The 15,323-nt window shown below is 40.9% G+C and overlaps 1 protein-coding gene across 2 annotated transcripts in view; it reads left to right on the top strand.

The window, feature by feature from the left end:
• Nucleotides 1–15,323, top strand: part of LOC136863237 (fibronectin type III domain-containing protein 5) — an 862,231-nt gene that overhangs the window by 27,918 nt on the left and 818,990 nt on the right. The window lies entirely within an intron of this gene.

Genomic DNA, 15,323 nt, shown 5'->3' with positions numbered 1-15,323 from the left:
CAAAGAAATGTGAAGCAAAATGGAAATACGTTGTCGCATAAATAAAATAGCGTTTTCTACGAACAGAAGTAAATATGTCAGAGGAAGGAGATATATTATACTACACAAAACATTCACGATAATGATGCAAGCAAGATACTGACTGATAAAATAACAACACTACAATATTTCTGCTAGACGTATCTTAATTATAATTCTAGGAATAAGAGGCTAACTGTAGAAATGTGTATTTACACTAAATACGTGTATACAGACAGATGTTTCATTATTTATATTTTATTACTACTATGAGCAAACAAGACAAAATAGCTAGCAGTATGCTCTCTAATAAAAATAGCTACACTACAATTCTAAACTCCATTTAAGCCTATCCTAATTACAACAGGTTAACTGAAACAATAGAAATCATGTTAGAGCTAAATTCCTGGAGAGATTTTCCCTACGGCACAAATATTATCGTCTATATATAAAATTAGAGTTTTGTCTGTAAATTGCTCAGAATTTTAAAAGAATGGCATTTATGTATTGGTCGTGTCCACAGTAACAAAGAAATGCACTTCTTACTTTTCCGTAATGTCTGTCTGTCTGTCTGTCTGTCTGTCTGTCTGTCTGTCTGTCTGTCTGTCTGTCTGTCTGTCTGTCTGTCTGTCTGTCTGTCTGTCTGTCTGTACACGCATCACGACAAAACGGCTGAAGAGAATTTAATATAAGCCTGTATGTAAAGTCGGGGCATGGGTCACTACAATCTACGCTATAAATAATCTTATTCACGCTGAGTGAAATGGTAGTTTAAGGGAAGGCCTAAATTTTCATCCTCAAATATTTATGTTATTATTGGTAATATCGATAAATACTACATAGTAAAGTTATATAGGATGAATTTTCCAATAATGTATTTCCTACACATTTTTACCGTACCGGCTATGATAACAGAGATATGAATTTTTATTTTTATTGCTAAGTCCATATCAACGCCGAGCCACGAGAAAACGAGTACACAGAATCGGCATATGTAGTCGGGGAATAAGACACTACAGTCTAAGCTATAAATAATTTTATTCACCTTAGACGAAATGGTAGTTCAGAGGAAGGCGCCTACAATTTAATGTTTAAAAGCCTATGTTATTGGTCCAATCGAAAAATACTACATAACAAAAGGTATACGGAATACCATTTCAGATCATTTATGTTTTATTCAGTTTTAGCGTATTGACTATGATAAGAGTTGTATTTCAGAGTCGGGAGTAAACTAAATATGAAGGCCTACAATATCGAAAGCTCATAAAATAGACCAAAAATAACATTTCATTGACCTTTGTTTGTAGTGATATTCTTTCTCTTTTAAGCTGCCACTCATCTTCGAAAGATGGGATTATTGCTGCGAACCGAGTATAACAGCCTGCCAGAATATTGGCGGGAAATAGCTCGGGAATTAGATAACTTCCTTCTTTAGCATGCCATTCCTCAGGTCCATACATTTTCTGATACTGCTGGTATGTAACACACTGGTTCATCACAGTATTCCAGCTATTCGCTCCCTAGTCTGACGCGCTGATTAGAATGATCAGTGTGCACATTTAACGGAATAATGGCAAAGGCTCGCTTATGAACTGATCTACAATTACAATTTAGGCCTATTCCAAATTATAGCACCACATTTTACTAAATAACGTAAAATTCTATCCTGAAAATAGTTTTTTCTCAAGAAAAGCTTCTTCCTCTTCACTTTTATTCAGTTATACATTCATTTTATTATAAATTAGCAGCGAAAAGGTTTCTCCTCTTACTTGGAGGAAAAATTAACCTCCAAGTCAGGTAATTTTACCCCCGCCAGTGTAGTGAATTGAGATTTTACGACTCATCAGGTACTCCTATTAAACAGATGTGTAAAAGGGCCTAGGTATAGCCTTGGGAATCTACACTGCCCCCTCGCCCATTCCAGCTCTAGAACTTTGGACTGTTAGATTGGGAGCGTGGTGCTCTTCGTTAAAAGTGAGAAAAAGTGTGGTTTTTCATTTGATCGAGTAGTTCATATACTCGTAATAGCATTGCATTTAATCGCGGCATTCCTACTGGCGTCATTGTAATGACCTATGTTGATTTCAGTTGGGAAAACCGCTAATGCAGCCTTTCTGAGGATGTAAACAAGCAGGTGGAGAATGAGTGTCTACCATTATAATGAAAACTCCTCAACTTGATTGTGACTGATGGTAGGTAAGAGGGCCTACGGTTACAATAAAGTTTCCCTAAACCAGTGTTCACATAAGAAAAGACATTTGGTGACTTCCCCATCGCGTTTCTAGGGTAATGTATAGAGCTGTGCAATTAAATACAGTCATACTCACAACGTGTATACTACGGAACCTAGAATTCCTTATACAGTGTAGAATTCCCTAGCGAAGCACGGGTACAACAGCTAGTGCAGTAATAAAGCAAGCACGATAATTCCTAATAAAAAAACAACACGACAATAATTCTAAACTGCGTTTAAGCGAATCCTAATTATAATAAGTTAACTGAAACAATAGAAATGTTGTTCAAACTAAATACTTATTAGAAAGGTTTGTTATTACTACAAGCTAACAGAAATTAAAACTGCCCTTAAAGGCTAAAAGATTGAGGATGTAAGGTATCAAGTACGCATTAGACTTGAACTGCTCAGAACTACAAAAAAGTTATCGGAATACAGTAATCAGCTGATTATTATTTTCGTCTTCTCGATAATATAATAGAAAAGCATAAACATTAGAATGGACAATATAACGACTGTTAACTATTTCACCAGTGAAATACCGCATTTTCTCTTGAATTAATGTCTTTACCGGGCGAATTGGCCGTGCGCGTAGAGGCGCTCGGCTGTGAGCTTGCATCCGGGAGATAGTAGGTTCGAATCCCACTATCGGCAGCCCTGAAAATGGTTTTCCGTGGTTTCCCATTTTCACACCAGGCAAATGCTGGGGCTGTACCTTAATTAAGGCCACGGCCGCTTCCTTCCAACTCCCAAGCCTTTCCGATCCCATCGTCGCCATAACACCTATCTGTGTCGGTGCGACGTAAAGCCCCAAGCAAAAAAAAAAATTTAATGTCTTTAAACACAATATACAAGGGTATTGTGTGGGTTACTTAATTAAATAATGTATTTCCTGTCTGATGGGTTGAAGCGGAGTTGGAAAAGTTCTGAATAATATTCTGAAATCACTGAAATAATCTGCACATGAAATTATAAATATATTACAACAGTGCTCAGTTTATTGAATAGTTTCCATTTTAAAAAACTTTTTTTTTCTTTTTGAGTTCATGGCATATGCTACATCAAGTGGTGTCCTTTAAAGGCTTTTCTAATGTAAACATTAGGTAACTAACTGATGGCCGTATCATACAACCTAACAGCTTGTACTTCAGTAATCTACCATTCCCAGACTTCGACGCCACCAGTAAACCGTCGGTATCAGAATCATGTTTATAATAAATAACCCTCTTTCTCGCCATGAAAGTACGGTATCGCATATTCATCCAGTATTCAAGAATCGACATTGTTTATCCGAGTACAATGGAATGAAACAGAGAAACCAATGGTTTGTCTTTGCTGCCACTTCATTCCATTTCTCTCACTATTCAGCCATCTTGATACAATTATTCGGCTCTCTACTTTTTTGAGCAAGGTGTTCTCCACCCTCCTTACGCTAATTTTGTTTGTTTTAAAGTCCTATTCCCATGACACATTTCATTCTTTTCTGCTGAATTTCTTAAATACTGTACTGTAAGTTTTCAACAAATTATACATTGCAAGGCCTATTTCTTATCACTTTTCCAGGTTGCTCTCATCAACGCCTACCATTGGTGAAAATTTTGAATTAAAATGTGGTGTTTTTACATTATATGAAGCAATTAAATTTATTTCTTCCATTTGTACTTACAAGATCCCGGTAATAACGATACAGGCTCATTTATGATTTAGTCTACATATAAATATCAGTCTGTGGTATTTAGATATTAAATAATATGTAACATAATTACCATTCTTGCTGTTAATTGTATATTTCAGGCATTGAGAGAAACTTGAGTTTATAATTCAGAACACAAGTATCGGCTCCTCTCGTGGAAGTTAGTTCTACAATGACATTTTGCATCCTCTGAGTTGATGATCATCTAAACAAAAGTAAATCAGTCCATCGTTAGGATGTGAATACGTGCTATTATAAATAATTATTTGCAGTTTATCAGCAACCCACTCTATTCCTTTCGAAACATGTCTTTTTTAATATACTTGGTATGAGAAGAATATTTTCTTGAGAATTCTCCGAACTCTCAGAGCTCCTTCAATCAATAACGGCAACTGATTTCAAAGGAAGGAGCGATTATTGTGTAATTAAAATGACTCACAAAATTATATTTTCATTTAAGCTTGAGAACACGTTTGGTCGGTGAATGTTGAACAGTAATATTCAACATGATATTGATCTCTGGAGAATCCTTTGCCACTGAGTTCTATTCTAGGCTTCAGGTCAACACGGTGACTTTTACCGTGACATCGACCGTAGACGTGCGTTGTGGGCGGTCGACAGCAAGGTGATCTTTTGTCTCTAGCAGTCATTTCTCATTAGAAATATTTAATATCAACGCTATAAATCTCTGTCTCAAATTGTCTCACGCCTCGCTTCCGCCACGACGTGATTCATGTTAGCACCTAAGAATATGGACTACAAAGTTTACAACCAGCAGGATGAAGAGGAAAGGACATAGACACAACAAAACACACAAATTAAAGATTTGAGGTGATGATACGAAATAAAAAGTGTGAAAATTATCTAGAGTCCATGGGTATAATTTGGTATGTAAGAAATCACTGTCATATAAATCACTTTTCTTGCTCGATGTTCTTACTTAATGCAATACACTCGTGCGTACGTCAAGTCATGTTGTTTTTTCCGGACTGAGTGGCTCAGACGGTTTAGGCACTGGCCTTCTGAACCCAAATTGGCAGGTTCGAATCTGGCTCAGTCCGGTGGTATTTGAAGGTGCTCAAATAGGTCAGCCTCGTGTCGGTAGATTTACTGGCACGTAAACGAACTCCTGTGGAACTAAATTCCGGTACTTGGCGTCTCCGAAAACCATAAAAGTGGTTAGTGAAACGTAAAGCAAAATAACATTTATTATTAAGAAATATTTACCATTACAGTCCTTGCATTCCTTCAAACGGAATGACGCACTAAATATCAATTCAGTAATACACTGACTGACAGAGCAAATGCAACACCAAGAAGGAGTGGTCAGAACTTTATGCCAATTGCAGGGTAGACTGACGTCACTGAGGTATGCTCATGATGTGAAATGCGCCGCTGTGCTGCGCACGTAGCGAACGATAAATGGGACACGGCGTTGGCGAATGGCCCACTTCGTACCGTGATTTCTCAGCCGACAGTCATTGTAGAACGTGTTGTCGTGTGCCACAGGACACGTGTATAGCTAAGAATGCCAGGCCGCCGTCAACGGAGGCATTTCCAGCAGACAGACGACTTTACGAGGGGTATGGTGATCGGGCTGAGAAGGGCAGGTTGGTCGCTTCGTCAAATCGCAGCCGATACCATAGGGATGTGTCCACGGTGCAGCGCCTGTGGCGAAGATGGTTGGCGCAGGGACATGTGGCACGTGCGAGGGGTCCAGGCGCAGCCCGAGTGACGTCAGCACGCGAGGATCGGCGCATCCGCCGCCAAGCGGTGGCAGCCCCGCACGCCACGTCAACCGCCATTCTTCAGCATGTGCAAGACACCCTGGCTGTTCCAATATCGATGAGAACAATTTCCCGTCGATTGGTTGAAGGAGGCCTGCACTCCCGGCGTCCGCTCAGAAGACTACCATTGACTCCACAGCATAGACGTGCACGCCTGGCATGGTGCCGGGCTAGAGCGACTTGGATGAGGGAATGGCGGAACGTCGTGTTCTCCGATGAGTCACGCTTCTGTTCTGTCAGTGATAGTCACCGCAGACGAGTGTGGCGTCGGCGTGGAGAAAGGTCAAATCCGGCAGTAACTGTGGAACGCCCTACCGCTAGACAACGCGGTATCATGGTTTGGGGCGCTATTGCGTATGATTCCACGTCACCTCTAGTGCGTATTCAAGGCACGTTAAATGCCCACCGCTACGTGCAGCATGTGCTGCGGCCGGTGGCACTCCCGTACCTTCAGGGGCTGACCAATGCTCTGTTTCAGCAGGATAATGCCCGCCCACACACTGCTCGCATCTCCCAACAGGCTCTACGAGGTGTACAGATGCTTCCGTGGCCAGCGTACTCTCCGGATCTCTCACCAATCGAACACGTGTGGGATCTCATTGGACGCCGTTTGCAAACTCTGCCCCAGCCTCGTACGGACGACCAACTGTGGCAAATGGTTGACAGAGAATGGAGAACCATCCCTCAGGACACCATCCGCACTCTTATTGACTCTGTACCTCGACGTGTTTCTGCGTGCATCGCCGCTCGCGGTGGTCCTACATCCCACTGAGTCGATGCCGTGCGCATTGTGTAACCTGCATATCGGTTTGAAATAAACATCAATTATTCATCCGTGCCGTCTCCGTTTTTTCCCCAACTTTCATCCCTTTCGAACCGCTCCTCCTTGGTGTTGCATTGTCACTGTCAGTCAGTGTATGCCAATTAACTCAAACAAATAGTGTATATTTTGAAATTAATTTAGCTTTTAAAATAAATTCATATATTTTCGTTAGTATTTACTGTATCTTTTTGTCCTATAACTTCGAATATGTAATTTGAGTGATGCAGATTGTTGTTTAACGTACAGAAATTAACCACGAAGTAATGAATCTGATAACTTGAGAAAGGAAAGGATTTTAGCAGTTCTGTTCTAGGCTACAAGTCAACACCGTGACCGTAAACATGTGTTGTCTAGCAAGGAGATATTTTGCTCTAGTGGTCACTTCTTATGTGGTCACGAATTTTCATAAATATTTGGGAATACGTACTGTATGTAATCGTGGAAACGTTCCAAATACATTTTAATAGCGTTATAAAAGATCTTAAATTTCCAGCGCCACTTTGTGAAGGATACCAGAGTTCAACAGAATGCATCAATTATCACAGCTTCGTATTGGATGGAACCAAGGATGAAATTCGAGCTGGAAGGAAGATGAGTACCATAGAAAGAGAAATGTGTACAAATTCTCATTTTGTTTAACTGCAGTTCAATAAATCAACCAACCGATAACTCAGTTCGAGTTATTCGTCTACTTAGACTGAAGTTGAATAAATTCCGTGGCTTGATCCTTTTTCTATGAATCCGTCATTATTGAAAAAATCACGGAAACTTCATTAGGGCTGTATGTGACTGCCCATAACACTACTCAAACCCAATGTGGTGTCTTTTTTCTTTTTTTTTTTTTTTTTTTTTTGCTAGTTGCTTTTCGTCGCACCGACACAGATAGGTCTTATGGCGACGATGGGACAGGGAAGGGCTAGGAGTGGAAAGGAAGCGGCCGTGGCCTTAATTAAGGTACAGCCCCAGCATTTCCCTGGTGTGAAAATGGGAAACCACGGAAAACCACCTTCAGGGCTGCCGATAGTGGGGTTCGAACCTACTATCTCCCGAATACTGGATACTGGCCGCACTTAAGCGACTGCAGCTATCGAGCATGTGGTGTCTAGGATTCAGGAATGATCCATAAGTAAATACACCCGACAGTGAGATGGTCCTTTCTGCCTACTAACGTAGCTGTAGTGACCTTTATACTGCAAACTATAAAACACAGGGAACGATCCTATGTAGTCCAACACAGCGCAAAGGATAATTTAAATACCAGTCCTAATTTATATTATATTAACAGATGCCCCACATTTCCGATTATCGCCATGTTTTCAATCATGGCCCTGTCACTCGTCGAAGAGGTTAATGGTATCCCATACCGAATGTATAATTTCACGTATCATATTTGTGCTCTGAACCGGCAAGGTTGGTGTCCTGAGTTGAATTATCGAGTCTCAAGTAGCGTCAACAATATTAAATTATTTAATACATATGTATACAGTCTTGCCTTAAAGCTAAGCCGTTATTTTTTAAAATATTATACATTTCTTCAGTGTAAACATTTAAAAAAAGAGAAAACTCCTGGTAACAGATAGAAAGAAATCATTTCTTATTAAAAATACATACTGAGAGACGGCTGACTTCATATGGGCAGTACTTGTTATCATGTGATCAGTGTGATGAAATACTTAGCTGTAATTTCCATTCCTCGGGACAGGATCATCACCTTCGCCAAGAATTGACCCTAGAACAAGTCAGAATACAATACTTGTACACTCCGTTCATTACTCCAGATTGAGGGTGTGGAAAGACTAATGTAAGGAGATGGAAATAAACATAAATATCTCAAGATTACCTTCTTCTAAACATTACTAAATGAGTTTAAGTAGGTTTTATTTCCATATGAGCATTGTTTGTATGCGTAGTATACGTGTGGTGGGTCATAGTTCAACTTTTATTGGTGACTGCTGAAAAACAGAAACACGAAAGAAATGTGAATTCCTTTCAATAACAATCCCACTTCTAATTCAATGTTGAAAACACTGGATAGTGTCCATAAAGCCTCGTTTTACACTGACTGAGCAAATGTCATGGGATAGCGGAGCACGGATGCGCAGGTGTGTTGTCTGCACACCACACGCCCCCTGTGCCAGCGGCAGTTGTATAGGAGACCTTGTGAGCAGTGGCTGTGCATGTGACAGGTGTAACATTGAAAGTCGTCGTGAGCTGGCCCCGTTCGAACGGGGTATAGTGGTCTGTGCCGGTCGGATGGGAAGTGCGATTTCGGAAGTGCTACGGGAATTCGGCTTCACACGATCAACAGTGTCCAGGGTGTATCGTGAATGGTTGAATGTGGGTGTCACCGTCCACAACAGACGAACGACCGGCCGTCCAGCCACCCTCGATGACCGTGAGCGGCGACATCTGAGACGGATTGTCAATAGTGACAGACGGGAAACCGTGCAACAAATCACGGCTCGATTCAACACAGGCCGTGCTAGACACGTCTCCCAGTCGACAATCCGTAGGAACATGGGTTCTATGGGGTATGGGAGCCGGCACCGCACATGAGTGCCACTGTTAACCCAACGTCAGCGTCATCGGGCACAACCACGCGCATTTGTCGCCAGTCACCAGGGATGGAATTGCGTGATATGGTCGGACGAGTCACGATTTCAACTGCATCATGCCGATGGGAGGCACCGTGTATGGCGCAGACCACATGAAGCTATGGATCCCGCCTACCTCGAAGGTGTGGTCCAAGGCGCTGGTGTCTCTGTTATGGTCTGGGGTGCATTTTCCTGGTATGGAATGGGCCCCCTAGTTGTTCTGGAAGAGACTTTGAATGGTACGCGGTATGTTGAGCTGCTCGGAGACCATCTCCACCCATTTTTGGCCTTCGAGCGCCCAGGTGGTTCTGCGGTGTTTCAAGATGATAACACGCCGCCACACCGCTCCTACGTCGCCCGGGAATGGTTCCAGGAACATGCAGCGGAGGTCCAAGACTGCCATGGCCACCCAGGAGCCCCGATATGAACCCTATCGAGCATATCTGGGATGTCCTGGAACGCAGGCTCCGTGCCATGAATCCTGCACCCACGAACAGACCTGGTTTACGTCTCACAGACACAGATAGTTCTTATGGCGACGATGGGATAGGAAAGAACTAAGAGTGGGAAGTGATCGTGGTCTTAATTAAGGTACAGCCTCAGCAATTTCTTGGTGTGAAAATTGGAAAACACGGAAAACTCCTTCAGGCCTGCCGACATTGGCATTCGAACCCACTATCTCCCAAATGAAAGTGGATAGCTACGTGACGCAACCGCACAGCCACTTGCTTGGTATATACCAAATTTAATTCGTGCCCTAGACATTTTACTTTACTTCTCATTTGATAAATGGATTATTCAGAATTTAGGATTGAAGGGAATCTATATGATTTGTGTGCCACTTTTCATTCTACTTACTTTTTATTAATGCATATTAGTGGAAATAGTTCAATCAAATTGCTGATATCCAGCGAATATCCCTTTAAGTTATGTATAGTACACTATTTATTCTTGTGTGGACTAGAACAAGTTCCTTTCCTTCGTCAACCTTTCTCAATAATACCAACATAACGTAATTACATAACGTAATTATTTCCCTATGTCTAACATCTCTAATTCATAACCTTTGTAGCATTCATAACCTGTGTGGCCGGCATTTTGGGAGGCTCTACGACGTTGCAGGCAATCTACGAGTATAATGGGGCCATTCAAGTATCGTAGGTATACATAGGGTAATAGAGGTCTGTTGAAGAGGTTAATAATAATAATAATAATAATAATAATAATAATAATAATAATAATAATAATAATAATAATAATAATAATTTTATTAAACCAAATGTATATATTAGATTGGGTTTGATTTTCACCAATATTTTGTCAGTGTATTTAAAGATTGAGTTCTGTTTCCACATTTCGCCAAATGGTACTTGGGGCATGGTCGGCTGCATAGTTTGCAGACGCAGTCCTCCTTGGATTCGTGGTATACTTCATTCTGGCATATTTTCCCGTGGAAACCATGGGCGGCGAATCTTGTGTAGAGATGGTGGAGCTCGAAATTCGGCCCCTTTAAGGTTTATGTTTCCATCGCTTCTGTGCCCATTATTTCTCTCGGTATCTTGCACGATTTGTTATGACTCTCCTCGGTTAGGGTTTTGTATGCTTGCGATTTTGGTAGCCTGAATCAATTTCTTATGTCTTCGATAAAGTAGGATTCCTGCGCTATTATGTACGCATAACTGTTCCTTGTGAACTTAGATATTGAGAGAGCTATTTTTAGGAATCTTGCTTTAACTTTCTCTAGTTTTCTAAGGTTGTTCACCGACAGGTAGGGCCATATTTGTTCGTTTAAGTGGCAGTCCGCATAACTTTTAGCTTGAAAAGCGCTACAGTGGTTGGCAGGGAAATTTTTTGGAGTTTAGGGATGTCATGTGTTGCTTTCGTTGCAGCCGTTGCTTTCTCTTGTATATGCAAGGAGAAGGCGATTCCGGTTGCTTGCGTCGTGACCCCCAGGTACTTGAAGATGGGTACGAATTCTAGGGTTTGTTCACTGCACATGAGTATTCTTCCTCCCCTTCTAAAGTTCGCCTTTGTTTTGACACTGTTTACTTCCATAGAGCTTTCTTGTACCCATAGTAAGTTGCCTTTGTTTTTGGCATTTTTTTATTTCCATAGAGTTTTCTAGTGCCCATAGTCTGATGTTCTTCATGGCTGTCTGTAGATCATCTTGGTTCTTGGAGAGAATCACCATGTCGTCTACATACATAAACAGTTTAATATTTCTTGGGTTTATAGTATGGTCAATGTCTGATGCCATTACATTGAAGAGAACTGGACTCATCGGATCTCCTTGCAAGACTCCCCTTGTTTGGGAGATACTCTTCGACATAATTATGCCGACATAGATTTTCTCATGGTTTGCATTTAAAATTGATTTGATTGTCTCTAATTCCCTTTCTGTGCTGCCTAACGTACTCTCTAGTTTTCGGATGTGCAGGAAACAATATAACTTGTTTAGAAATAGTGGGTGTTTCTGCAATATCGTTTGTAGCTAATATCTCACCCTGCTCTTTTGGTAAAGAGACCTTAATCTGGAGATGGAGGCGAAGGTGGAAGTTGGGGCTGAGGTAACAGTGCAGGTAGTCGATGAGGCGGATGTGATGGCGAAGGCAGAATTTGAGGTAGAGGTGGAGGTGGGAGTAGAGGTGGAGGCTGAGATAGAAGTGCGCTTACCCGTTAGGGGAGGATTTGAAGGTAGATGTGGATGTAGAGGCTGAGTAAGGTATCAATAAGAGGATTGTAGTTTATTAGGGTATCATAAAGTGTTCTCAGTACAAAACTCTTGTTATGTGCAATATGTTACATAAGAGAGAGGGAGAGAGAGAATCGAGAGAGAGAGAGAGAGAGAGAGAGATTTCAAGGTCACTTTCAAAACACTCGTATTCACTTGACAATCAGGTCCTCTTATAACAAGAACTAAAATTTTGTCATTATTGGTTGCAGTCTGACAGCCACACATCAATTAGCAGTTAACTACCTAAAGTTAACGCTTTAATATGCAATACATACATTATGGGTAAGTGTGATCTGTGTGCAAATGATTTTTCAAAGTGAGACCGTCTTCAGTGACATCAGGCCGTCAGGCATAATTTTAGAACTTTTGCATGCGGTCAGTTTACCTCTATATTGTCCGACTCGTTGGCTGAATGGTCAGCGTACTGGCCTTCGGTTCAGAGGGTCCCGGGTTCGATTCCCGGCCGGGTCGGGGATTTTAACCTTCATTGGTTAATTCCAATGGCCCGGGGGCTGGGTGTTTGTGCTGTCCCCAACATCCCTGGAATTCATACACCACTCAAAACACTATCCTCCACCACAATAACACGCAGTTACCTACATATGGCAGATGCCGCCCACCCTCATTGGAGGGTCTGCCTTACAAGGGCTGCACTCGGCTAGTAATAGCCACACGAAATTAAATTTTAAAAAACCTCTATATTTAACACATGCAATAAGGATATTAAGGGACATTAACAGAAATTAACTGACCTCAACAGATATTGACGGAAATCAACGTGTATTAACGGAAATTTTTATTATCTCTGCTTTTTACCCTGCACAGCAATGCAAGTTAAGACAAAAATGATTAGAAACTTATTTTTACAACTTTGGTTATGCAGTATTTTTCGAAAGGATCGCAGATAACCAAATGATAAGAGATTTTTCTTTTTTAGATTTCTCCTCAAGTACCATTCCAGCTAGCATGAATAAAATTATGTATAGCCTATAAGACAGCTTTTTGTTCCTAACCTTTACATGATATAGATGTTGATTCCCATAGGGAACCTGAAATATTTGTCCCGAATGAGTAAATATTTCAGGTTCCCTATGGTAATCAACATTTATATCATCTGATGGCCAGGCAGGCATCAATTTTTGGTAATGAGACAAAGTCTCTCATAGTGCATTGGCACTGCCGGTGGCTTCAAATAGCCTACGCAGTGGCCTCCACGGTATGCACTAGCCATGAGTCTTAGTGGGTGTGCTATTTACCAACTGATGAGCCCGACTTAGCACACTGGGGCGAAACGCTTGCAACCAGGAATGAGTTAGCTGGAAAATTTATAATGTCCAATAACGGACCATTTATATTGGTATTAACCTTTACATTCCAAGTCTTTGTTACGTTTGTAAAATCTTTTTCATTCAACTCAGCGAAAGTCTAAATTCACAATTATGTCTGTTATTATAGCCTGTATGGAAAAACATGTTAACAAAAAAATGATTAGCAATTTTATTTTCTACAATTCATGCTATGTGGTATTTTTCGATAGAACAGCTACTAACACGATTATGCAAGAGGAAAATTTTAGACTTTCCCCTAAACTACCATTTCAAAAAGCACGAATAAAATGACGTATATCTCCTGCCATAGCACTTTATTCCTAACTTTACATTGCATGTTTTATTAGATACACTGTATAAACATTTTCTTACGACTCAGCAAAAGTGTACATTCACGATCATGTCTGTTATTATAGCCTGTACAGAAAAACATGTTAAGATAAAATAAATACAAGAGCACGCATCAAATGACATCAACCAATAGTAGATATCCTGTTAGTTATTTTTTAGGTAATCCTACTATATATATTTGAAAATATGCGGATGAAAGGTAGAAACGTTTCGTGAAGATTTAGAGCAGCTAAAAGGAAACATTGTAAGATAAAGATCGGTTTTCTACAACTACGGGTTAAGGAGATAAACCTTTTCTTATGTTAAGGCATGTTTTCACCTCCGACGTATCTTTTACTCTAAAAGTAATTAAAAGCATAATTCGAGACTTTCTAACGTTAGAGGTTACTTTTACCCTGCAATTTTTAAAAGAAACAGTCGGGGGCTTATTAATATATATAAACTGTTAAAGGATAATTTTTGATGAATTTTAAATTGAAGAACAATTTTCTACAACTGCCAGTTCAGGAGAAAATGAAATTTTTATTTAATTAATGTTTTCACCCAAACCTATATTTTATTTTTAAGTAATTACAAGCCACCTCTGTGGTGTAGTGGTTAGCGTGATTAGCTGCCAACCCCGGAAGCCCGGGTTCGATTCCCGGCTCTGCCACGAAATTTCAGAAGTGATACGAGGGCTGGAACGGGGTCCACTCAGCTTCGGGAGGTCAACAGAGTAGAGGTGGGTTCGATTCCCAGCTCAGGCATCCTCGAAGTGGTTTTCCGTTGTTTCCTACTTCTCCTCCAGGCAAATGCCGAGATGGTACCTAACTTAAGGCCACGGCCGCTTCCTTCCCTCTTCCTTGTCTATCCCTTCCAATCCTCTCATCCCCCGCTAAGGCCACTGTCCAGCATTGCAGGTGAGGTCGCCTGGGCGATTTACTAGTCCTCTTCCCCAGTTGTATCGCCGACCCAAAGTCTCGCGCTCCAGGACACTGCCCTTGAGGCGGTAGAGCTGGGATCCCTCGCTGAGTCCGAGGGAAAATCCAGCCCTAGAGGGTAAACAGATTAAGAAAGAAAGTAAGAACGTAATTAAGAGTATAATCGAAAATCAGTGAGAAAGTCGATAGTGCTGCAACCTACATGGCTTGGCGTGACCAACTCTTCAATAACATATTGTCATCTGTATGATTCTTGGCGCACTGCCGTGTTGTTTATAATGTATCAGTGTTTGTCACTAAATAATCTTACATTGCAGTTATATTCCAAGAAAAGTGTTATGCGCTGAACAAATTACCCACAAGCTAATGGGCATGGGAACCGATAAGGACAGCAAGTATTAAAAAAGTTATGACCTCGCATCTGTGTTGAGGTTACATTCTATGACCCTTATATTAAGAAAATCAATCAAATACTCTACTGAAATGTTAGTGGGACGTAAAAACAATAATATTAACATATATGGAACTCTAGTATACTCAAACTTGAGGGTCCACATTGTTAAACAGTACCATAAATTTCACAAACGAAAACTTGTGGGCCTGTAGCGTAATGGTTATCGCGGTAGTCTTGAAACTGAAAATTGAAGGCAATGAGTTTCGAATCCAGTCATTTTTTTACTGTAAGAAAATAATAATGATATTAATTTTCTTTACGTCCCACTAAGTACTTTTACGGTTTTCGGAGACGGCGAGGTGCCGGAATATAGTCCCCAGGAATACCACCGGACTGAGCCAGGATCGAACCTGCCAAATTTGGATCAGAAGGCCATCGCATCAACCGT

This window comes from Anabrus simplex, chromosome 2 (assembly GCF_040414725.1).
Source record: "Anabrus simplex isolate iqAnaSimp1 chromosome 2, ASM4041472v1, whole genome shotgun sequence".
Lineage (NCBI taxonomy): Eukaryota > Metazoa > Arthropoda > Insecta > Orthoptera > Tettigoniidae > Anabrus > Anabrus simplex.
This window is presented reverse-complemented; position numbering and strand designations above follow the sequence as displayed.